Source organism: Hippoglossus hippoglossus, chromosome 5 (assembly GCF_009819705.1).
Source record: "Hippoglossus hippoglossus isolate fHipHip1 chromosome 5, fHipHip1.pri, whole genome shotgun sequence".
Taxonomy (NCBI): domain Eukaryota; kingdom Metazoa; phylum Chordata; class Actinopteri; order Pleuronectiformes; family Pleuronectidae; genus Hippoglossus; species Hippoglossus hippoglossus.
In genome coordinates, this window is record NC_047155.1 from 4,596,064 (window position 1) to 4,622,251 (window position 26,188).

At 42.8% G+C, this 26,188-nt stretch overlaps 1 protein-coding gene across 5 annotated transcripts in view; it reads left to right on the forward strand.

Annotated features, from left to right (window-relative positions):
- The first annotated feature begins 9,156 nt into the window (after positions 1-9,156).
- Positions 9,157-26,188, forward strand: part of LOC117761023 (plasma membrane calcium-transporting ATPase 1-like) — a 78,893-nt gene continuing 61,861 nt past the window's right edge. For 2 of the 5 annotated variants that reach the window (XM_034584577.1, XM_034584582.1), the window contains exon 1: positions 9,158-9,688. The gene's annotated coding sequence lies outside the window, so the exon portion shown is untranslated. Of the gene's footprint in view, positions 9,689-10,030; positions 10,318-26,188 lie in introns of those variants that run through there. The other 3 variants (XM_034584583.1, XM_034584581.1, XM_034584579.1) reach the window with 3 other exon arrangements.

Sequence of the window (26,188 nt, forward strand, 5' to 3'; positions counted from 1 at the left end):
ACGTTTTTGTTTACAGCTCATCGTCACCGGCGTCAGCCCTTATCAACAAAAGCTCTCAAATCTCAATGTGGTTCTAATGTCACAGCTCAGTTCAAGGGAAGGACAAAGAGGAGAGGGCAACACAGGACTTTCTACTAGAGATTAAACTAAATCAGTGACATCTGAAGTGTATGTTGCATTTGAGTGAGTATGGTGAAAATGAACAGAGAAAATAACACAAGAGCCAGAAGCTTTTATAGCTGAGGAGCAGCAGACAGGTGAGAACGAGGCACTTCCTGTTCCCTCAAAGGGGAAATACAGCCCAAACAGGAAATCAAGAGGGCTGTCACACTCAGGTACAGATTTGTCTTCTACGTGTCTGATGCCTCTTTTTCATCATGAGATGTTTGTATTCTTATTGGCATCCGTCACAAACGTCATCAACATGTCTGATCGCTCGCTGTGTCTCCAGACATTTTCCTTATGGGGGGAAAAGGTTCCAGAGAATGTCCGGAGCAACTGACTTGGATATTTGCGTTCTCACATAAATCCCCTCCAGATAATTTCAGGAGGATATCCAGGGTTTATTTTGAATCTGAAAGCAGCTTTTCATTCATATCTGCTGCCAAACAGATATGGTGATGAAACCCTCTCTGTGTCTCTGAGTTTCCTCCCGGTTCCTTCACATACACTGAGAATCTGTGTACATCACCGACATGTTAGCAGGAGGCTCGGGAGGAAAAGAAAAACAGAAAATTCTTTGTGATAAAAATAATACAGATTACGTGAGAAGGTAGCCATGGATACAACATCCAGTCACCCTTGTCAGTGCATATATGGAGAGATTTATGTGTTTCCACCTCAAGTAGTTGTCTAAATGCTGTGTTGTCGGATAGCTGCAGTGTAGGTGGATCCTGACCCCAGGAAGTCACAGCGTTACATAAGCTTGATGGAATTGAATCACAGCCTCCATTTCATAATTAACATTAACGCTGAAAAAGTTCCTCTGGAAAAACAGCAGGAGAGACGATGAGTGATTTCACCATCGAATCAATGATTCTGATCGATTACCACTCGTTTGCATTTGCACAGATATGACACACACGAGTAAAAGCCTCCAGCTGAAGTGTAAATAAATATGTTGTTTGTAAAGTTGAACAGTTTTTTTTTAACTTTTTGTCGTTTGTATCCTCTCAGAAAATATCTTAGTCACCAAAGCTGTGTTCAAACAACTTCCATCACTCACTCGTCCACTACACTCCACATAATAAAGACTCAGCGAGCAGTAAACAGAGATTTTGGAAACTATGAATCATCACCATTGCAGAAAGTGCACGGCTCGCACCACTTTCTGGCCTCACTGGGGGGTACTCTATACTTACCTTAAATAAAACTGAGGGTAAATATAGTTAACGTGATTTCAAACACAGTCTGTCTGCACAGTTTGTGAATCATTTAACTGACCTGAGTTGTTTGAATCATTCAGACATTGCTTTGAGTGGTTGATGAACAGGAAAAACACCACAGTACATTTAGCATTTAAATGTATATGTATAATTATGCTGTAGAAACATTAAGTGTATGTTTCTACTATTATTTATAAAAGAAGTGGACAAACAATAAGGAAACGTGACGTCCTACAGTTCAGAGTTTTGCTTGAATATAGAGTAGAAATTGTGGCTCTGCAGTGACGACCCTTTCCAGCGTTGCAGTAGAGTCCACCAACCAGAAGGTCGGTGGTTCGATCCTTTGCTCCTCCCCTCTGCATGCTGAAGTGTCTTTGGGCAAGACACTGTATAGAGAAGCGCTGTGTGAACTGGTTAATGTGACCAGTTAGTACTGGAAAAGTGTGGAATATACTGGTTCACTCATTGGGTCCAGTGATACAAGAAGTATTTAGAATTCAAAATTTTACGTTTTTATAATTATGAAAGAAAACGTAGTTTAGTGGCACAAATGATTTTCTCCAAAATGTAGAAACTCTAGTTTCCTTAAAGTTTAGAGTTTTATGAACCTTTTCCTTTTTGCAGTGTGCATAATAAATACACCAATATCAGAGAAAGCTGGGGACATTGGATTGAATGTAAAAATGGGAAGAGGAGTAAATAATCACAATATTCAGAACTCATTCATATCCACAAGAATACAAAAAAGAAATATTACCGGGGAAAGAAACGACAACAAGAAGACAGAATCTTTTCAAGCTTTGTGATTATTATTCAGTACGTTTAGTTAAATCTATAAACTACAAAGAATTCACAACACAATGACAGTTTACACTGATCCTGGTAACGTGACACTGAACCTATAAAGTTTATAAGGTGAACAGCAGATCTGCTGCAGAATCATCATGGCGCTTGTTACTGGGAGATTTATGGTCCTTCAGTTAGACTTTAACCTGAACTGGTGCGTCGAGTTCATCAGGGCTGAGTCAGGTTTAAATATTCTCAGTTAAAGATTGTTTCATTACATGTTCGGGGTCCAACAGGTCAGACTCACTATCAGACAGTCACCTGTGTTCAAATCCACACAATTCTTATTACTTTAATTAGTGTTTTAGCTGAAACTGAGATGGAGTAAATGTTTTAAACACCCAGAGCAAGAAGACTGCTTAATAAAGTTAAACAACCTTATACACAGAAACAGTTACGCTCATTTAAGAAAAGGGAAGTTTTGATAAAGGCCAAACAAACTGTGCTCTGATACTGAGTATGCATGTCCGGTACGGAGCTGGACAGCATCATCCATCTTTATATACAGTCTGTGGTTGTTAATAATGTGTCAGAAATTCTCAGGCGGCATCAGGTGTAATCAAATCCTGTCAAAGTTGAACCAACAACTCGATCTGTAGTTCAGTTCTGTAGTAGACTGTTGGTGGTACTGAATGAAAAGTGAGGTTCATCCTCTGAGGACCTTGAACATCTGATCACAAATGTTGTGGCAATCCAACAGTTATCGACGTGTTTTAACCCTGAATGAAAGTGTTCAGAGCCCCACGGCTAAAAATACAACGGAAATAATAAAGCCATGTTTCCATGAAATCCAGCCACAGCTGCTCGGTGCTGCAGTAACTCGGAGCTGCAGGTGGAATCAGTCTCTCGTATCTGTGAAACTGCAGGGCAGAAGCACCAATAACCCATCACACAGTGATGTATGATGCTATTACTCTGCAGACAACAAGATCAGTCAGCAGCCGGCTTTGCTCTGTGCTACTATAAGCTTTTTAACAAATACTGCTTGTACTGATTTCTACCATTAACACCTCTCTATAAAGAATTCATTAATGCATGAGTGATGATGGTAATAATGTCAGTGGTGGTTTTAAAGAATGTCTGAAAGCTTTCAGTTTCATTTCCACGGAAGGGCGAGAACTGAGAGTGACTTATGTATAAGAAGAAAAATGCAAAATATGGATTAGACCAAGCAAATAGAGTCATGCATGACTGGTTCGACTGGTTTTCATTGACTTCTCCAGAAATCTTCATGTGAGAAGGAAGTGGTTCATTCTCCTCCCAGCCGGTCACATCCCATCTATCTCAGAAAATGGTTCAGAGCGTCAGAGATGTTGTGGCCACTTTGGCTGGAAAAAACACAATTTGGGAAAAGTTCAAGTTACCACTCTCCTTCGCCACTGTGTGTGTGTGTGTGTGTGTGTGTGTGTGTGTGTGTGTGTGTGTGTGTGTGTGTGTGTGTGTGTGTGTGTGTGAGCTCCTGTTGCCCTTGCAGCCATGGACAGATGGAGCGGTGACTTTTATGCCCTAAACTGAGTCTCTCAGGATGCTTCCCCTCCAGGCTCTGGACTGCCTCCAGAAACTAAAGAGCTGCTTTACATAATTTAGGTTATGGATCAGGCTAAACCTTGAAAACTGGACATGAAGGTCTCCGGGTTGGTCCCAGGTAAGACCCAGGTATTTTACAACCTAGTCGTTCAGCTGTAATCAAAAGAAATGTAGCTTATGCCATCATCGTGTCAGAACTACTCAAGAAAACGAAGTACAATGTGCAGTTAGCTGACTGTCCTCTAAAAATGACCCCAGGCAGGTGGTCTGAGCAGCAGCATAATGTCCATCAGCCACTCTGTCTTTTTAGGCAGCCTCTAGTGGTCATGGTCGTCATGTCAGGTGATTGTGTGTTAGAGGGATGTTGGGATGGAAGGATACTCAGCCATGCACACACTCACTGAAACACATTATGCAACCATTAGGGCCAATTTGACATTCATTCGACATTCAGACAGCAGGCGACGGGGTCAAACTACCGACCTTCCTGATAAATGGACGACCCAGGCTGCCTCCTGAGCCACGACCGCCCCGATGGCTGGGTTGACAAAACACAGGCCGTCCACACAGGAGGCCGATGTTCGTTTTCTGGACTGGACTCTCTCCCCACGTCGCCTCTTTCCTGCTTTGTGTCCTTCTGTGCCATCAGCAGGTTTCAGGTGTAAACAATGTGACGAGCTGAATTCGAAAAGGTAGCTGTTTTATTTGGAGAGTAGACAAAACTCATAACACCAGAGATGAATGTTCACTCAGCTCTTCACTGTCACACTGCAAACATTCAGTTATTTTGAGTTTTGGTTGACGTCCCTCTGTCTCTGTGTCCTCGTCCTCGTCTCAGACTCTTGTCTTTGTGCCTGTCCTGTCTCAGACCGACTCAGCAGGATGTATTGACATTAGATACACAGGTGTGTTGTGACAACAGCCCGATCAGGAGGGGAGGGGAGGGTGTGAGGATCTTTGACATCATTCTGATTTACTCTTGGGAGTTCGCAATCATATTTTACAACAATAAAAGCGGCGCCCTGGATGAACGTTGATATTCAGACTGTTAAACAAACATGCAGGAGAGCAGATAAAAAGTACTTTAAAAGCATCAGCCTTTAAAAGATTTATTACAACATTATAATAACAAAATGAAGGCAGCTCGAGGGTAATATATTTCACATTTAATTTCCACAAACCAGCATAATCCTCGCACTTTATTCACAACTATTAATAACCTTGTCAGCGCCCTACAAAAATAACACAACTGCCTCGTCCACAGCAGTTCCTTACTTTCTTTATCTTTATCATTCTTTAATAAGATAAAAACATCACAGCTCATTTAACCTCTCCTGCAACATATCGGAATATCCTCATTTGAATACAGTTTCTCTCCCATATCACCACAGGACCTTCTCGACACAGTGTGCATACGACATCGTGCCCTCCACCCTCTGTCCGCTAAATCTTTGAAAGGGATCCCGGATGCCATCGCATGCCATTTGCTCATTATTATAAAAACCCTTCTACTGTGTGCCTGCCCTCTTTAAGATGGCATGTGTTCAATGCATGTTGGATCCCGGAGACATTCAAAACATTCAGCTTATTTCTAATTTATCATTTATTTTAAAAACACTAGCGACGAGGCTCTGACCGAAGGGGCAATAATGTTTTTGAGAAATTCCAGATTTCCTCGAGAGCACAGTTCAGAAAACAGCGTAATACCAGCAGCAGATTCTGTTCACTGCTCTGAACACAACGTTTTCATTGAGAGACTGAAGAAAGGGAAAAAGGCTGCGTTTGAGTCTGAACAAGCAGAAATTGAGACATTTGAAAATGATGACTCAGATCAACTTGCTGATTCGGTCGCTTTCGTTGACGACGTATAGCTTTCGCTGATTCGTCAGTCTCCTATCACATGACCCCCTCCGGAACACAACGTGGATAATCGCCGACCCTGTCGTCTTAGCTGACAGATGTTACGCAATTAAGTGCTGCATTTAACAATCATTCAACTGCTTACATGTGTAGGAGACAAGCTATACAACATGTGCACGCTTTCCTGTTTACACCCACACACGCATGCCCACTGTACATGAGTCATGGTCATGTGATGCGTGTTTTCAGGCACGCTATTATGGACGTGGATTAAACCTGATTCGGAGCAAGAACACTCATGATTGTTTTAGTTTGAAAAGGCAATTTCTAAACAAAAACGTAGTGGTATGGATGTAGAAAGCTTTCAAAGATCAGAAGTCTCACAATTGCACTTAGAACTCAGGAGCCAGATTATTGACTGAGTCCAGGAGATCCTTTCCTATCGCTCCAGGTTTAGTATCCCTGCACTGGCTGCCATATAAAATTTAGAATACATTTAAAAGTTTTATTAATTACCCTCAAAGCCATTCAGGCTTCAGGGTAAAGAGCTTTTAACTCCCCACAGTCGAGTCAGGCCCCGGAGATCAGCTCGTCAAAAGCTTTTAGATGTCCCATTGTAAACCAAGGATGACTGCAATTTCAGTTACGGCCCCTCGTCTCTGGAACGACCTTCCCTTCAGTGTGAGACCGACAGACAGCGGCTTTTAATACCCACCTGAAAACTCAGCTTTACAACTTCATGTTTCTTCTTATTACTTACTATTTTATGGTGTTTTACTTTGTTTTATCTATTCTATTAAACCTCACTGTCTAAATGCTGCATGGTTTAGTAACATTTCTGTGTTTGTATTTATGTGCTTTCCTTTGTTATATCTGTTAAATTCAAGTTGTGGGTTAGCTGTGGGACTGTTAGCACAGAGAGGTGATGCAATGGAAGTTAAACTTTTTATTTACCAGCATTTTTCAAAGCCGACTTTTCCGCCTGTCAGAGCAGGAGGAGCACAGGTGTTTCTGTGAACATTAAGGATAGCTCATAATGTTCCCACAGATGATGTTCTCTGGCACAGAATGCACAGAATGCACCAGCAGCAGATTTGGTTTGTTTTGGCTGACATTACTCAGGTGTTCTGGAGGCACTAGTGGGACCTTTATTACTTATTTTAATGACACTGATACTGTGTGAACCTACATTCATGCAAACAGTTGGCTGCAGACAACCAGATTGTTAAAATCATATACTATACATAAAGATGGACGACACATCTCCACTTCATACAAATATGAAGCCAAGATACTGGTGCCACCATCTTGTACTTTTGACACCATGTAGAGTGCGCCCAGTAGCCATCGGGGGATTGAACCGCGATAATTGACCAATCATGTGTCAGTCTCAGCTGTCAATCATGACGTTTCACTCCATTTTTGTAGCATCAAATAACTAATTCAAACCAAACTTACAATATAATAACACTTAATCAGCTGTGTGATAAGAACTACCTAAAATGACAGAAAGCAGTTTTGAGTAAAATGTATCTAACGTGTACTTTTGAGTGATTTTGCCCATATCCCATCCACTAACCTGGAGGTGGTGGGGTTTATGACCTGTACTGCAGCCAGCCACCAGAGGGCGATCAAGATGATTTGGCTTCACTTTTGGGAAGCTGTCATATCGTCCATCTTGTCTATTGTATAAATAAAATGTTTCGGTCGTCTCACTTCATTAACTTTGTGACTCGTTATCAGTGTTGTTTCCTGTTGTAAAGTGGCCAAGACAAGGTTCAGATATCACGTTTCAGTTAATGGAGAAAACGTGATTTTTAGCCGGTTTAGAACATTGTATGTTGCATTGTAGATTATATCTTTCTATCTTGTTTACTAACCTCAAAACCAGACAACATACCGTATATACAGTACTGCTTTGAGACTGGAGGACAAGTTGTGTCTGGTTGTGTCTGATGGGGACTTTGGGGACAGTTATAAGAAGCAGTCGCTCTCCTTCATCTGCCGTCAGTGTTTTGGATTGAAAGCCGTGTTCTGTGCTGTTAATGGCAGCGTTAGCCACCTCTCTGCCTCTCTGTCATTAGCATAGCGTAGGAGGCAGAGCTGATTGAGTGGCCATTTGGCAGTCAGAGGAATTTCTTTTCAGGTTCCTTGTTTCTGTTCATTTGTTTGCACAAGAACAACCCCCCCTAACGTGACCACAAACAACTCTACATTATATAAAGATGCCATCTCTGTGTTTCAAAAATACATATGGAACAAATATGGGCTTTAATCATATTATGGGAGAAGTAGATGTTCCCCAGAGCAGCAGCTAAAAATAAAACAAAACTTCCCCAGCTGAAAATGTTAAACACGTCCAGAAACCCCCACAATGCATTTCAGGATGAGATCTGTTCTTCCCTGAAGGTTAAAAATGCAACAGTTCAATAAATTTGACCATTTGCTGTTTGATTCAAGTGAGATTTGAATTAAATTAAATTGGGATTTAATAAGATTTTTTAAATTGCACATAAATCAAAGCAGTGGTGCTGAACATGGGGTCTGTCCAGGGACATACAATTATAAAACAAGAAAATATAGTTCTGCTCCTCAGATACTTGACATGCAAAAACTTACTTTTAATTATTGCAATTTTATACTGACAATATTATGAGTTTGATGATGAACTTTACTACTTTATTTTTGAAATATTTTAACTTCATTCTTGAATTTCTTGAACATTGTTTGTCTTACATTTTTACAACTTTATTCTTTTAATTAATTTGTATCTCAGAATATTGCAATGTTCTCAAAATACAAGATTCCTCATATTATACATTTTACATGTAATATCTGGACATGATTTAGATATTTCTTAGTGTATTTAGACTTAATTCTCAAATTGTTAATTTTTTTCAGAAAATAAATTTGTTGAAATTTTGAGATATTTCTAGATTTAGCCATCAATCAATCAAATTATATTTGTAGAGCCCATATTCACAAATCACAATTTGTCTCATAGATGCGACATCCTCTTTTCTTAACCCTAAAAAAAAAAACTATTAACAGGGGAAAAAGGTAGAAACATCACAGTCACATTAAGTTGATGTATCAAACTTTATTATTATTAGAATGTATACATCCACCTAATCTAGAAATAACTTATTGGTACATCAAAGTCTTTTCTAGAGAAAGGCTAATTTTTGTCTTTAAATATGACAATTATGTTCTCACCATTTGTTCACTAAAGCTATGTTTCATTCATCAAACCAGAGGATGTGGTGGATCCAGATGTTGGATGTACCCTCTCGCACCGCTGGATTTTGCCCCCCCCCCCCCCCCTGGTTTCTGCTTCAATCAATTCATGGATCCACCTTAAAAAACAAGGTGGTGCCTCCCTCCCTCACCCTCTGCCTCACCCCTCCCTCCTCCTCCCTCACTCCCCTCCGCTCCCCGGGCAGACAGAGGCTGATCCGGACGTCGGTTCTTTTTTCTTCCTCCTGTTTGAATGAGCCGGACCCCCTCACCCTCACCCTCCTCCTCCTCCTCACCCCAGACCACCACCACCACCTCTCCCAGTCCCACCCACACACACACACTCTCTCTCTCTCTCACACACACACCAGTCACTTACTGGATCTGCTCTTTGTTATCGCAGCCCCGTGTGTGTGTGTGTGTGTGTGTGTGTGGAGAAAGAAGAACAAGAAGGAGGGAGTTTGCTTTTTTTCCTCCTTTTTTTTAAACCGGATTGATTTCTGACTGAACCTGGATCTGGTTAGTTTCTCTCCGGGGGGAAGAAGCTGCTGCAGCCGCTTCAGGAACCACAGCCACCGCGGCTTCGTCCACAGTCAAATAAACTGCCCGGAACCAGGGCGACGATAGAGGGTTATTCTTCTTCTTCCTCCACTCGGTTCTGTCTGTCAACCTCCCTCCATTTTCGCCGTCTCCCCCCTCCCTCCTCCTCCTCCGCCGCCGCCGCCGCTGTCAACTTGGAGCCGCGCTGGGAAATGGACAAACCCCTCTGAAGTGGAGCCGCTGCCCGCCCCATCAACACAGCCGTGATTCGGACGCGGATTCCCGGAGTGGAGGTAACCGCTCTCCCCTCTCTTGTCTCCGCCTGTTTAACCTTTCTCTTTTTTCAAAACAACTTTCCCTTTCCCTTTCTCTCTCTCTCTCTCCCTCCACATGTGGGTTAAAACACCGTTAAAGTGACATATTCGTGCCGGGGAGAAGTCCGCCGGTCGCCCGCGCCGCTTAGCATCCGGCTAACGTTCACTCCACCGCCGCCGCTCCACCTTGACACCGACTTTCTGAGCAACTACAACCGATTTGAAGGGGTTCCCCCCAACCACCACCACAGGTGTGAACGCACAACCCGTCGGCCCTCGCCGGTACCGCGAACCTCCATTTTCCTCCACTCCCCGTTTCGTTAATCTCAACCGTGTCTCCGCCGCCGACCCTCCGCCCCGCAGGCACGTTTTCTACCCGTCTCCCCCTCGCCAAACGTCCCGGCAGTTAGCTCGGTTGTACCCGCCTCTCTGGCCGCAGTCCACCGCTGTCAGGGCTCCGGTCAGAAACAACGTGGACGCCGACTCGCGGGTCGCGCTGTTCGATCATTTTGAGGGGAATCGACCGCACCGATAATCGATCCACATTCGGATAACAACTTTTGGACGCGGCGCTCGCTAGTTTCCTGCCGTTTTCCAGCCAGGACACCGTGAGTGCACATCAGTTTGTAAAGTTGTCATTTTAGCCTAATAGCGCGATGAACGTGTGGTGGACCGACGCCGAACGGGGAAGCGGGCTCGGTTTATTCTGGGCACGTGTTTGAAATGTGTGAAAATCTCAAGGTTGACTGCGTAACAAAGAGGTGTTGTTAAAAATGTCAGATTCCGCGTGGTGATTCTGTGACGGGGCTCTCCCGGAGCGGCGGAGCGGCGCGCGTCGACTGTTGCACGGGGCTGCGAGGCAGGAATCCGACCTCCTGCGGGTGTCTGGAAACAGTTTGCCCACAGAGGCTTGTTTTCCGGGTGACATTCCCCCCGGTAACCGGTGAAAACACCAGGACCACACGCGGACTCCGGGTGTGTTTTCTAGGGACACTGGTTGCTCGTGTCTCGGTGTTGAAACGTGTTCCCGGTGTGACTGGTCTGGACTGCGGCGCCTTCAGGCGGAGCTGGCTCAGCTTGTTGGAGTGGTTTCCCCACATTTAGCAGCCAACAGGGTCAATTGCACTTCTGCTTTCCAGGCTGTCACAATGACGGGCGGAAGTGAAGGAGAGGTAGGGATACAAATCTTTATCTTGCTCGGTTTTTTAAAAAACATTTTTTTTATTTCAATTAAGGGACGTTCAGCTCGAGAAGAACCGTCCTTACGTCATCTGCCAAGATGGGCGGATGAACAGCAGCAGCCCTGCTCCTTCTTTCCTCCTCTCCTCTCATTTCATCCACCTCCTCCTCCCCTCTGTGTCTGGGTGTGTCCTGCCTTATTGCGTTAGGAAGGAGGGGGGATCCCGCATCTTGGCTCATGGTTACTCCTCCTCAGCTTGTGACCTCCAAACGAGGGCATTGCTCCTTCTGTTTTCCAGGGCTGCAGATTCACCAAGCAGAGGAGGCTCTTCTGCAAAGGAAATCAAACTTTGATGCCCCGTCAGAGCAAGAGGTCCCATTTTTAGGTGGTGGTGACGGGAGCGGGGGGCACAGTGGCTCTGTTGTTGATTCATTAGGGGGGGAAAAATGGCTTCTTTTGTTTTTCAGGATTTCTCCTGCTGTGAGTCCACAGGTTTATGATTTGCTGCAAAGTCTCGCAGACGCTTTAGACCCATTTGAATTAGACGGAGAAAGCAAATGTCCGGTGATGCATTGATCTAATTTAAAGGATAGACTGCCGACCCGTCCAGGCTGCACCCTGCCTGTCGCCCCAATGTCAGCCGGGATTGTCTCCAGCCCTCTGTGACCCTCGAAGGATAAGAGATATAGATAATGGATCGATGGATGATTTATGGGATGTGTGTGGGTGCAGGGACCTGACAGACCCACTTAACGGCACCATTTCATAAAGCCTGTGGATTGATTTAATCACCACAAACTTCTTGCAAACCACCAAGTGTTTTTTGAGGCAATACAATAACGTGCACAGGACAACGTATTAAAATTGACACAGTCCTATAAGGAATCCTTCATGAACCGGTTCAGCTGACGTGGTCCGTCACCCAGATCCTGATGCGTGTTGTCTGGTGATATAATTAGCTAATAGATGTCTGCCTGAACAGCAGCTACACTAATGGCGTTTGCTGTGCGAAATAGCACCTCTGCTGCGGTTCCCTGAAGGTTAACCGTTAAATGGAAGTGTATTTATATTTCATGAAGTCAGCAGAGGTGGTCTTTACTCGAGGCAAGGTGGTCTCCGTGTGATTTAACTAAAGCTAAAAAGATTAGTTGGTTAATTAAGACGCAGCAATTTTTGATAATCAGGTCATCGTTAAAATAATTTCCCTCACAGATATGTTTGGGATGTCGGTCGAATAAAGCATCGCATTAACATAATAACATCACATGACATGGGCTGTTTTGATTACTCAGATAATTACTGTTTTGCAGTTCCTCAGATAAAGCTAGAAATATGCTTTTTTTTTCAAAATACATATCTTTGTGAATCTAAGTTCACCATGTTTTTAAATAACTTAATTAAGTTAAGTATACAGAGGGGCCGTATGTGAGAACGTAAATGTCTGAGTCAGTCGTACATTTCTCTGCCAGCGCCTGTCTCGGTAATGTCCGAGTGAGATCATTTTAGAATACAGCGGGGAAATTTCATGGAAATTCACAGCAAGCGAGTGGGCGTGTTGATGATGTTTCAACATGTATCAGACACACAACTGTAAAAAAACAAGATTACAAATATCTCCGGAGGAAAGAGGTAGAAGACTCGGACAAAGATGTAAACTTGGAAAGACAACGAGATTCGAGAGCTTATGTTGATGAGGGCCGACGCCAGTGTCGATGTGCTGTAAACAAAAACGTGATGTTCAGGACATTTTCCCGTTGTTATATACGAGTCTGACCAAGACGATCTTTCAAACTCTGGAACATGTCGACCGATGTTCTGGACATTTTCCAGAGCTCATGTCTGAAAAAGGGCTGCAGTCCGCTGAGCTCATGCTTTTAACTTGTTTAAGAGTTTGTCCCTCCTGCTTCTCCCAATGAGAGAACATGCGTTAACAACATGTTACACTGAGGTGATAGTGTTTTGTCATAATGAATTTACCATGCGAGCCATGCAGCTGGCTGCAGGTAATTGCATCACGCCTGTGTTTGTCCGTGCTGGCCACGCCCCCTGCTGTTATTTTCGACTCTACCATTTTTCGACTAACAGTTTTTATATGTAAATTTTTGAATATATCCGTCTGCCTGGGGATAGACTGACAACCCGTCCAGGAGAACCCCACTGTGGGATTGGCTGAAGCCCTCATGATACCCTGTGTAGGATGATGGGTAGGTGCAGTAAATAAATGGATGCATGATGCCAGCTGCGGTCTACAGTGGAAATTATCATAATGAGTAATGTCTGAGGAGAATGCAGCTTTGAATCTGATGAATATTATCAGGAGGACACAGTTGTGTTTACCTACAGACTGATGATGGTGGTGATGATGATGATGATGATAGGACTGCAGGCAGAGGCGGATGCTGACTCAGGTTTCCTATATATTACTATGTTTTCGTTTTTTAAACTTAAACAACCTCCTTTCAAACAAGTATTTAAGATCCATATCACAAATAATCCCCACCCACAGTAACACGCCTGAAAACACGTGACCATTCATTTACACTGGTCCTGCGTGTGCTGGTGTAAACAGTAATATGTAAGGTTGGATATCAGAACAGCTGGACTGGTATCTGCACCGCCCTTCATGTGTTTAGAGTGACTGGGATCAGATCCAGTGCAAACTGCTCTCCCCACGAAACAAATGGTTTTTTATCTATTCTATTTTCTTGTATCAGTTCTTTGTCAACTTCATTGTAGAGCAGTGATTTTTACTACATTTCCTGGAGGCCTTTTAAGAAACAAGCAGAAAAGAGGAGACTACTGAGGTCTACTGTTTTTATTCCCGTGTCTGTCTGGTTGTTGAAGTGTCTGGTCCAGACAGGGATGATGTGTGTTTTCCTCTCTGTCCGTCCCGTATGATGTGAGGAGCTGCAGTGGATTGTGGTCGACTGAGGTAACTGTCTTTGAATAATCTTGTTGCTGGGTTTTCTCCTCTCTGATGGATTCCTCCCAGCTGATTGCTGAATGTTTGTTTCAAAATGGCATCACTACAAAAAACCCTTGCTCCCCGTTTTATTGAAATATACATACCTTTATTTTACAGCCTTGTAATCCAGGTCCCTGAAGTGCATGGTCACATCTGCAGTGTATTAAAGCGAGCTCGTCTTCGGCTGGTTATGTGGAGGTGGTGTCGCTCTCTAAAACTGTCTGGGCAGTTACTCACCAGATTTAAAAACTGTTAACCAGACACCAGATCGAAGCAGCACACACGAACAGTGACAGTTTTTATTGCGTATGTGTTTAATGTGTGTGTGTTTTGATGAGTTGACACCTCAGACGAACCTGCTCGACTGACAGTCAGCCTGAAAAACAAGTGTGTTAGTGTGACCTCAGTGGTGCAGACCTTCAGGCCCCAGATGGAGTGCAAACCCTCCGAGGCTTGATTTACAGATCACAATGACCTGAGTCACCCTGCGGCAGAAGAACAGTTTCCTCCCTCTCTGCTGAACTGTCTGGATTCCAGTGTTCTGTCAGTCTATCTGTTGAATCTGGTTCTGATTACATCATGGTATCATGGATACATGGTATCGGGGAGCATATAATAGATTCTCTTGACTGAAGGCAAGTTCATATGGATAAAATCCTCAATCACAGAAAGTTAATTTGACAACTGTGATGTAGAGGAGGTGTCAGAATTTAGACTTTGACATTAGCATGTTTTGTTAGCATGCAGAGAGCGCTTAAATCAGTCATAATAGAAAAAATAACATTTAATAGTTGTAACATGGCTCGGCTATTAGAGTTTTCAGGGGACACTGGCAGGGACACACAGAACTATCCCCACGTTTAAACATCTTGTCTTAGAATACTTTTTTAAAAGTTGTCTGACTTGACATTTTCTTGATTGAATTTAGAGGGAGTCTCGGTGTCGGTATCCACCCTACTGGGGGCCTTTCTAGTTTGCACATTAACAAACTTGTTTTTCTATTACCTGACCTAAATGATTGATCAATTGATCAAGAAAATAAACTGCTGATCAATTGATGACTTAAATAATCATTAGTTGCAGCTCTTATATCTAAATAAATTATGATGCGGCATATTTTCTCCGAACCCAAGAGGGAATGTTTATTGATGTTCTTTTCCAATGAATGAATTAACTGTAAAATCACTTAAGCAGATCAATGCAGAAATCCAGTAAATCTAACATTGTCATTTGGGCTCTTACAGAGAGATTAGAAGGTTAGATACTTTGGTATAAACAGTAAAAATCTCCCTGTGTCATATCGCTCAACCCTGGTTGGTGGGACACGTCACTGTGACAGCATCATCCAGTCCTACACCAGAGTATGGTGTCATTCACAGCCAGGACCGACTGAACCCAAACGTCAGCTACACTGCTGTACGTGGAGGTTTTTAAAATTCAGTGAAATGTGGAAACCCCTCAGCAGACGGAATCCCTGCCTGTGAACCAGATCCAGCAGCGCACACTGTCTCTTATGTAAGTCCACATCAATTATTAATGGACGCAGTGCAGCTGGTAGCAGCTCAGTCCTATATTTAAGATATGGATGGTCTCCGCTCGGCATAGCCTCACTATTTGTGGTTATAATAGGGCTGTTGGCCTTTATAATTATTTCATAATTCTGCTGGCAGGAAAGAGTTCATCCATATCCATCCAGATACAGCTGTGTGCAATGCTGTTATTTATTCATCATTTTCTAAATTTAACTCGGAAAGCTTCGAGTTAGTCTAACGAGACAGATAAAAACACAATATGATACCACGTAATAATTGAAGATGTTGACATATGAATTAAATGTTTAACGGAATGACTTTGGACATTTACACGTTATATGAGATGATGCTTATCAAAGCTGCAACTAATGATTGTGATCATTATCGGCTAATTCCCTCAATTGATTAAAACAAAGGGTTTTGCGGTTGACTGCCAGCTCATGTAATGGTTTGTGTGTATGAATTGGTTTCATTCATCTCAGTGCCAGTGCATTGTTAAAGGCAGGTTGTTGTTTCTGATTTATTATTGAGGCTCCTCGCTGGTTCCAATCTCCTGTTTTAATTTGTTTTGAATCCAAACTAAATATTATTTTCTTACACAAATGATTTCCTCTCGCTTCTACTTTGCTTTTTATATGTTTGCTCGTAAGCTGCTGTCAGTGAAACTCGACTCGTCCACAGATGTGGTTTAATCCCTTCCTCTCCTGGTAGGATTTGAATGCAGGTCTATCAAAATTCTAACTTGTCAAACAGCGCTTCTTATTATATACACTGAGAATATGTATATCCAGCATTTCAAAAAGTGTTTCAAATGTAAACTTGATGTGAAAGTGTCGGGGTTTGTTGACAATAGTTTAGCACGACTGAAGTGAACACAATCAAGTTTGAGGAACAGTATTGGACTGATGGAATTTGTGCTTTGATGCATTTTAAGGGCTTTTCAGGAATCTTGTTTAATACGGTTGTAGAAAATATATTCTTCTAAATTTCTGATTGGCTGACAGGCCGGCTTAATATATCAGCTGCTTGCAGACCAACCCAAGGTTGAATGCTTTGACAAATTAGGGCTGGTCTTTGTTTCACCCCGTCTCACACGCACCAGCAGAAGATGCCACACGTGCAAAGTTCAGACCTGCTCGGCGTGCAGCGTATGTTAAAGTACAGGTAACCATAGCAACAGAACGGATGCTCCAGGCTGTGTTAGCAGTTAGCTGACCGGTGAAACTAACCAACCCACGGATTAATACTGACTCGGAACGCACTTTAAAGCTCAGAGGAGGATTCAAAAACAGCCGAGCCATGTTCCTTTGGTCAGCAGAAACGATAGAAGAAACAATAACGGACTCTAAGATGTCCACACAGAGACGATAATGAACTCATCATCAGTGTTGTCCGTCTTTTCATTGCACGTAATTGTCATGGGGACACCACGTTGCTGTGGGTCCACTGGCTTTTGTAAATATCCATGCATGTGTCGTGGAGGCGTCGGCAGGATTGACGATTATAACTGGACCATCTGAAAGTGTCCTCCTGACACATGCTTACATAACGTGTGTGTGTGTGTGTGTGTGTGTGTGTGTGTGTGTGTGTGTGTGTGTGTGTGTGTGTGTGTGTGTGTGTGTGTGTGTGTGTGTGTGTGTGTGTGTGTGTGTGTGTGTGTGTGTGTGTGTGTGTGTGTGTGTGTCAGTCAGGTGTTTTGTGGGTGGTAATGTGTGCGTTTATATTTGTGAGTGACAGACAGAAGGGCTTGAGCTGCAGGAAGGATATTCAGCAACAGCATCTTCCTTAATACTTGAAGATCTGAATCAAAGAGTCTCTCACTTGTAATATTAGTGTGTTGACGACGATTCAGGTTCAAAGATTCATTTTTGATTTGTGAAAACCTTTGCAGGCTGAGAAACCTTTAGGGGCCTAATTACCCGTAACCTGTGATGAGCAGCACATATGTATATGCATGTATGTGCATATATGCGTATGAAATGTTGATTGAATATGGATCAGATCCAAATACATTTGGTCCTCATTCATAGCTAAGGACTAGAAAGGCTTAGCACAGACCTCTGACAAGTCTCTTTACATATATTCAAACTGCGGCTAAACATTCATACTGATGTTGATGCAGATGTGTGGACCCAGGCTGCTGTCTTACCATCCTGTGCACCTTGTTTGTGGTTTTGTGACGTCAGTGTAGGTCGACACGGAACAGCAGCCCTGTCTTTGTATACCACATTCAAATTTAGTTTACTGACATCTGACACAAACTGCTCAGGTCATGAGGTGTGAACACGAGGCTCTGAAGAAACCAAATGTGAACGAAAAAACACTTGAGGTTTTTACTGCTGATTTCATCTGTCCTCCTGGTTGCAGTGTAGACACACCATACATATTGAGGATGTAAATGAGTAAAACCATGACAAAAATTTGTATCAATGAAACCAACAAGAAATACAGGTTTTAAAACAAGAGGGTAAATAACGGTCGGCTTACAAGGGAAATAAAACAGACATGTAGCAGTGAAGAGTTGAATTAGAGTTGCACTGGCATCGCATACATTTAAAATGTATACATATTGATGATCTGAAATTCAAAGGGGACTCTTTCTGTCTGTTTTCGCTCCTTTTCCTTCTCACTGCTCCAACTTTAACTTTTCTCACCTCCTAAAGGTGAAGGTGCTGCTATGACACACTCAGATGTGTGTGTGTATGTGTGCGTGTGCGCATGTGTGTTAATCCTGATGAAGCCGTCCGTGCAGAGAGGTGTTGAAGCTTGTGTGTGTGTGTGTGTGTGTGTGTGTGTGTGTGTGTGTGTGTGTGTGTGTGTGTGTGTGTGTGTGTGTGTGTGTGTGTGTGTGTGTGTGTGTGTGTGTGTGTGTGTGTGTGTGTGTGTGTGTGTGTGTGAGAGCTCTTGTACAGCTATCTTTGTGAGGACCAGTTAGAGTCTACATCCTACGGAGTGAGGACATTTTGGGAAAGTGAGGACATTGGCCGGTCCTCACTTTGTGACCCCCCCTTTAATGGACTGATTAGGGGTTAAGACTTGGTTTTAGGGTTGGGGTTAGAGTTGGGTTAAGGGTTGGGGTTAGGCATTTAGTTTGGAGGGTTAGGGTAAGGGGCTAGGAAATGCATTTTGCCAATGTGTGTCCTCACTAAGATAGCTGTACAATCATGTGTGTCTGTGTGCTGCTGTGGGTTGTCACTGTGTTGATGTGTGTCAACAGTTGAGGATCATATTATCTCTGGTATCTGTATGTCTCTACAGATTGATTTGTTGGTGATTGATCAATGTATTTATGGTCTAACAATTCAAATTTGAAAGATCGGATAAAGCTTTTGTTGTTAGGCTTATCGTCGGTACTGTCGTTAGGGTTACACATACTCATAAGTTTAAAGAAACGTTCTCCTCTGACCCATACCACATCATTCCAATGAGTTTTGTGGAAATCCCTCCAGCAGTTTGTGTGTACTCTTGTAACTAACAAACAAACGCTGTAGAAAACGTGACCTCTTTGGGTGGAGGAAATGATCTCTTGCATTTTTTCATGTCCAGTTGAGAAACAGTTTATAGATATGGAAGAATTGTCTGTGAGCTCAAATCTGAGATAACAACCGACTCAGTGTTCCAATGTCAGCAAACATACTTTAACACATTGAGCTGTTAAGCTGGATTTATACTTAACTCACATGCTGTAGTTTTAGAGTATACTGTAAGTAGCTGCTGCAGCTGACTACACTTCAAAAATGTAACAAGAGATTTGTGTGCTACAGTGACCACAGAGATAAGAGACTGTTTCCCCTCTGACAGAGATTGGTCAGCTTGAATACAACATGAGGCATGATAAAAAAAAAAAGGGCTCATCTTGCTCATCACTCTCAATCACAGTGAATAAAACAATGAAACAGTCTCATAGTCATCACTGAAACATAGTGGACCTGCCTCGTATCACAAAATGAATATTAGACTGTAAATACTGCAGAGAATTTAATTAAATGGACGAACCACCGACTGTATGATGCATTCGTTCTGTGTTGTGTCGACCCTGAACTATAAATCAAACCCTCGTGCATAATGAAGTATAAATCCTCCTCACAGCGTTAGTGCTCTGGACTTTGAGCAGGCGGCAGCAGGGCAGAAATCTGACCAACTTCATGTGACATATGGGAACTGATCATGCAACAAAATGATGATTTGATATTGGAAGTTTAGCTAAATGACGAACAGCAGGAAACTGACTCAGCTCCAGAGTAGTTTTATAATTTTTATAATTTAGACTGGCTTTGTGCAGATTGTGTAGTCCACTGTGTGTGTGCGTTTTGAGGCTCGCAGCTTACTTGGCGTCCCTCTGCAGCATGTTAACAACTGATAAAGATAAGAGAGTAAAGAGCGGGAGGCTGCAGGAGAAAGACAGTGTATCAGAGAGCTTTCTACCAACACGCTGCCAGAACTGAAACATACAGTGCAGAGCTGCTCTGACTCAGCTGGTGGTTCATTATTTCATAAGCAGCAAGTTGTTTGAAACAAAATCTAATTTTCTTGCTCTGTGTGTGTGTGTTAAATACTTAAATATTGTTTCAATATGTTTTTCTGTGATCATTCCTCAGCCTAGTTCCTCCTTCATGCCCAACGACCCTCAAAAAAACAAGTGGTATAGAAGATGGCTGGATAGATTATCTGTCTAAACCCAAAACTGTTAAATAAGAACGTTGTCTTCAAAGTAGGATTTTTAATACCGTCTCAATATTGATTTATAATCCTGTTTTAAAAATGGCCTTGGAGCCTGAAGGTTCTGCAGTGCAGTATCTTAGCTGCTCCCAGGACTGTGCTCTCTATGACAGAGATCTCAGATGTTGTTCCTGGAATCTTCCAGAGCCTCTCTCTCCCAGTCTGTGGGTTACAGCCCTGAGTGCTGCCATTACCACTGGCACCACTGTAGCCGTCAGTTTCCACATCTTCTGTCCCTCCACTTTCAGCCCTCAGTGTCTTTTTAACTTCTCATGTTCCTTCTTCTTACTGTTGCTTGGGAACGCTACATCCATCACCACTTCCTTGTTCCACTGTTTGTTGACCACCACAATGTCCGGTTGGTTGGCCATCACAAGCTGCCCAGATACCGTGGGACAGATCCAGACTGATCTGTCCCACGGTATCTTAGCTCGGTCCTTCTCAACCACCTTCGAATGCGTCCTCCATTTTGACCTTGGGACTTCTACCCCTCGCTCGGTGCAGATGTTGCTGTGCACTGTGCCAGCCACTTAGTTATGGTGTTCCATGTATGCAAAATATAGACATTTTACATTAATGAAGAATTATATAATCACCATCAATGAATTCTGTCATTGATTCACAACATTATTTACAGTGTCCTAACACTGTCAGAGATATTTAAGGCAGAGAAACCAAATTGTGAGACGTACAGCAAAATCTGCCAGCTGAGAAATTAATAATATACTGCAGGGGAAAGAAAACACCACATTGCCCCACCCTGTTACATCCTGGAAAATGTGACTGTTTGTCTCTTCTGACGTAAGGTAAATATGATATTTCAACACATTAAGAACTCACATTAGGGTCCACTGGCAGCACCGTGTTCCACTAAGTCCTGTAGGCACTGATGTTTTTTAAAGTCTGCAGGGTACTCGTATGGTGTAGAGCGAGGTGTGTGTGTGTGTGTGTGTGTGCGTGTGCGTGTGTGTGCTCTCAGAGACAGTCAGGAAGAGGCGTCAGTCAGAAGAGGAAATGAGCAGATGGAGGGCGGGGACGCAGAGCCAACAGGAAGTGAAGGCCTGATGGTTTCCTCATGTTGTGTTGGCAACAGTCAGGATTTCACTTCCCTGTTCCCAACACAGCCAACAGGTGCTGTGTGTGTGTGTGTGAGAGAGAGAGAGAAGCGTTTCAGTTCAGTTCTTCACCTCAAAAGGACTCTCTGAAAAGACCTTGAGAAGTGTTAGAGGGCCAGTTTCCTGGACCATGACTAATTACAGTTTAAACCCAGCAGATGTGGAGTCAGGTTTAAATTACACACGCTCTGTTCCGTTCTGTCCAACTATTATCTAAAGCTGTTGAGCTCCTCTGGAAGCCGTAAAATGTAGTTTAGGTAAAAAATGTAAGTGGAAAAAAAAAAAAAAAAGAAAAGAAGTTAATTCACTTCTGTCACCACCAGAATCTTCACCACTGAAATCGTCCGTGGCAACAGCAGCACACGTGTGTTCCACTGCAGTTTGTTTTGTGAGTGTTTTTAAAAATAACGGCCTCTTCTTTGTCACTGAGGGAAAGTTTGAAGACTCCAGGTGACTGTGATGGAACAAAATGATCTGTGGTTGCCGGGGTGATATGTTGTCTCCCGAGGACTTTTGAATATTGCTTCCTGACATATTGTGTGTGGCTTTGTCGAAGGGAAACATTTTAGACAACGTATACAGGAGACATCTGAATTTACGCCCTAAAAAAAGGCTTCCATACATTTTTTTTTTTTAAAAAGAGAAATGTTTTAGTGGCCTGCTGCATAATTTGTAATGTCTCCATGTGTTGTAGTTCTTTCTTGGCTTGGCTGTGGGAAAGACTTTTTGCAAGATAACATGGCTTTTCAAGGGTTATTCGCTACATAGCTCATGTCTTTCTTACATTATCGTCTTAAAAAGATAAGCTTATAGATACATAACTTGTAGAAATTAGCAGAAAACCTACATTCATATACTTTATTTGTTATTTTTCAATATTTGTTATTATACTTGCACAAAATAACCTTTCCTAAATTCCAGAAAAGGTCAGGAAGTCACAATCCTGTAACACAATGCTTGTTTTAATAATATACCTTTTAAAATGTTGATTCATATGTTTGTATTTTAAATTCACCGGGGATGATACTGACCATTTAGCATTTAAGTGTCCTCCTTGGAGACTAGTTGAAGATGACCCGGTACATCACTGCCCATGTTTAGTGTTGTTGATGCATTAATATCTCGGACAATTCTCATTCACTACTTGAAATGAAAATTGAGGGAATATTGATTTTTTTTTTTCCTCCCAGTTTGTCAGAAGTAATTTAATTTATGACCGAGGAAAAATCAAATCTTATTGAATCAGAGTTTAATCAATATTAATATCCAGTGTTATCAAATCTTCTTATATTCTCAGTGTATTTCATCTATGCAAATGTATCTGTATTGTTTTTGTGTCTGCTCATAGTCCATGTATTTAGATTCCTACTGAAGAGAAGGGGAGAGATGCACATCCCTGATGCTGACTCATGTACAACACATTTTTGTACATTCGTGTATTATTCAGGGCACCTCCCCAACAACACAGAAAACTCTGTTGTTTAGGCTGCGTTGCCATGGCCCCATTTTCCTACATATTTTTAAAGCATTGCCAAAAGCGGTCATGAGAATAGGCGGGTCAGTATCTGTGGGGGAAACCCTGCTGACATTCAGTTGTGGTTCTCGTTCAGATTCTAGACGCAGCAGAGAGTCCCCGTTGTGGTTTGTTTTCCGTCCTCAGCGTCAGTCACATGTTGAGCTGACAACATGGAACTCCTGTGACGAACACATTTCCAGCCCTGCACGGATTTCGGTGCTGGTCTGTGCTGGGAGAGTGGGGTCGGTGGTATGCAGTGTTTGTGTTGTCGACGCTGGGCGTGGCTCTGTTTGGTCACGGTGACTGAACAGTCAGCACGTACCCATTCATCACGGTGCGAGCACACAGAAACACACGCCTCGGATCTGAACACCCGCTCTGCTGACACTGTCAAGACGCTCCAAACTGGGACAAGCTGAACATTTTAAAACATAAAAAAACCATCAGAGGAGCCGGGACCTGCTCGCTCCTCTGCTGTTTGAAAAAATCGCAACTGTTCCACTTGAGTTTCTTGAACTCTAAACGTCATTATAACTCAGTGGCTTGTGACCCTGAGGAGCAGAATTAGATGTGGAGGGTTGTTCTTCTGACCTGTTATTCTGTTTGACACTCAGTGCAGTCTGGGGGCCTGTGGCCTCAGTGCTGTGAGATCATGTGCTCAGTCAAACTGAAGTGGCTTTTCATTTCAAAGTTCACCAGAGAAAAAACGAGGCATGGAGGGGTGTGTGTGTGTGTGTGTGTGTGTGTGTGTGTGTGTGTGTGTGTGTGTGTGTGTGTGTGTGTGTGTGTGTGTGTGTGTGTGTGTGTGTGTGTGTGTGTGTGTGTGTGTGTGTGTGTGTGTGTGTGTGTGTGTGTGTGTGTGTGTGTGTGTGTGTGTCCACCAAGCACGACTTCACACACCGCATGTTTTCATGTGACTTTGAACGTGTTATATGTCGTAGGAGATAAAGTTGCCGAGAGCCAAATACTGAACCTCAAACTTCTCCTGAGATGTGTGTTGGTATTGAAGCTGGAGATTAAAGTGTCTTTAGCTAAATGTTTTATCGCGTCATGAACAGCTTAAGTTGAAGCACTGAAAAAAGAGGCACTTGGTGTTAAAATGCTGAAATGAGTCAGAGTAATTTGAAGTACAAACACTGAGAGGAGAAACAAAATGAAGTGTAGTGCTCACTGCCTAAACCAGTTGATTAATCTATTCATGGATTTAACTTTTTCTTTCTTGATGTGACTCAGTTACTCAAACTCTGGGCACTGATCCAACACCACATCCTTTTGTGGAGACGTTCAAACACCAATGTGTTTTTGGGGTTGTGAATGTTTTTTCCATATTGGTTTGAGTGTTTATGAAAATGAGACATTTCTTTAGCAAACATCAACAGACACACTATCACAGTTTTGTCTAATCGATGTAACCGACAGTTCTGCTGTAGGTTTACTGTCACAGACCTGACCAACGCCACTGATCCACTGTGATTTCTGTTAATGATCTGGTGCTGCACCCACTGTCCTCTACTGGTGCGTTTACACTGTCCCCGGGGACAGAGGAACCTTCTGAGGACATCTGTTCCTCTACCTGCATCTCCACCTGGACAAACCGGGGTCTAAATTAAATTTGAATAGGGGACAGTTTTACCCCGGGAAAAAGTTCCTGCTCTGAAGATTCAGGAGCTTTCTGAGTGGGGCTTTGTCTTTAGGGCATTGTTGTTTGTCTTGTAGTTTGTGGCAATCATTAAACACGATGCCTGAGAGATTTTACGACTGATGGACTGACTGATTGTCAGTTTGATCTTTGTTGTCAATTTTTAGTAGAAACGATGTGAAAGACGATGGTCGCAATTGTGATTCAACAACAGACAAGTTTGTCTACGCTTCCTGGGGCTTCGGCCTCAATCTGCTGGATGAACTTAATACTCTGGGGAAAGTCCTTGGAACTTTTGATGGACAAGCACCTCAAGTGTCTCCACAGAAACAGCGTCTCGAAGCTAATTTCACCAAATCACTTCCCTGTTCATAATGTCCCAGACCAAATATGACCTATGAAACATTGCAGCTCATAAAAGTTATTATGATAAAGGTCAGTCTGTGTTTACCGAGCTGCTCCAATTCATCACACTCTGTTAATTATGTTATAACATGTATTTTCAAAGTTTCAAAATATAAATAACATGACAAAAATACATTTTAAATAAATCAAACCGACAAAGTGAAGAAAATATCTACTATAAAAAGTCTTCCATAGGGAACTTAAACGAAAACCAAACATTGTTTTCATTTCCTCTTTTTGCATGCACCAAACATTCAGCTCTCACAATGGATCCCTCCTGCACAGCACTGGTTGGGACACTGTGACATGTGTTGTCCTTCTGTCGTCCTGCTGAGACAGAAACTGGCGACTGTTTCCTCTCTCACCTCCTCTCATTCATCCTCTGAATACCACTCTGTCACGCACTCGGCCGATCGCACTGTGAGATTTCCTCCTCCCGACCGTTGACTTGAATGGCAGCTTGTGTTTTCTGCGTCCACACACACACACACACACACACATTGTCTACTCGCTGTCAGCCTGAACAGCCACTTTCTCATAGAACCCAGGAATGTTTGGTGTCACAATGTCCAACTGGTTTTCAGCCCAACAAACAGCAGACTGTGAGCCTTTTTTTCCACTCTGCTCTCGGTCACAAGATGCTCCACCAACAGTCATCTGAGTAATGTGCCGTCTCACTGCTGACGACTGCAGGAGGCCGAGAGCTGTTTGGGTTGTTTTCTCTGCACACTAGGAGAGAAAATGTCCAAACAAATGTTGTTGTGTACAACGGAGCCAATTAGACTCCAGACTGTGGTAGCAGACTAATACTCAGCTGAGGTTTTGTCATAAAACACCATATACACTAACAGCTATGTAGTTATTTACTTAGTTGTTGGTTTTTTATGATTTCTTAAGTAGTAATAAGTGGAGAAGGGCTAAGGCCACATCTACGTTTACGCCTGCCGTCCTCACTACATCTGTTTTAATCTGAAAAACTCTGGGGCTGTGTTTTCAGTATGGAATCGGCAAAAATTGAGACATTCAGCAACGAGGATGTAGTCATTTCCTTCCTGATTGTTTCTTATCAGTCGCGATTCAACTGCCAACACCAGAGGCTAAACGCTCCAAACACTCAAGACCCTTTCCACTGGTCAAAAAACCACTAACACCCACTAATATCTGGCTTTTGTCTGTAATGGGAAAGGATCCAATCAGCATTCACTCCCAGGTCAATTGACTCTGCAGAAGACACAGGTTTTCTTTTTCCATTGGCAGAGATGGAAACGCCTGAGAGAGACAAACTCCTCTACTGGTAATGGGAAAGGAGCCAATCACCTTTTTTTTTTTTTTGAGGGTTTACCCACATTCTTTTGTCAGTAACGGTTCGTCTCTATCGTTGCTCCAAAAAGAAATCCCTTGTGTTCCT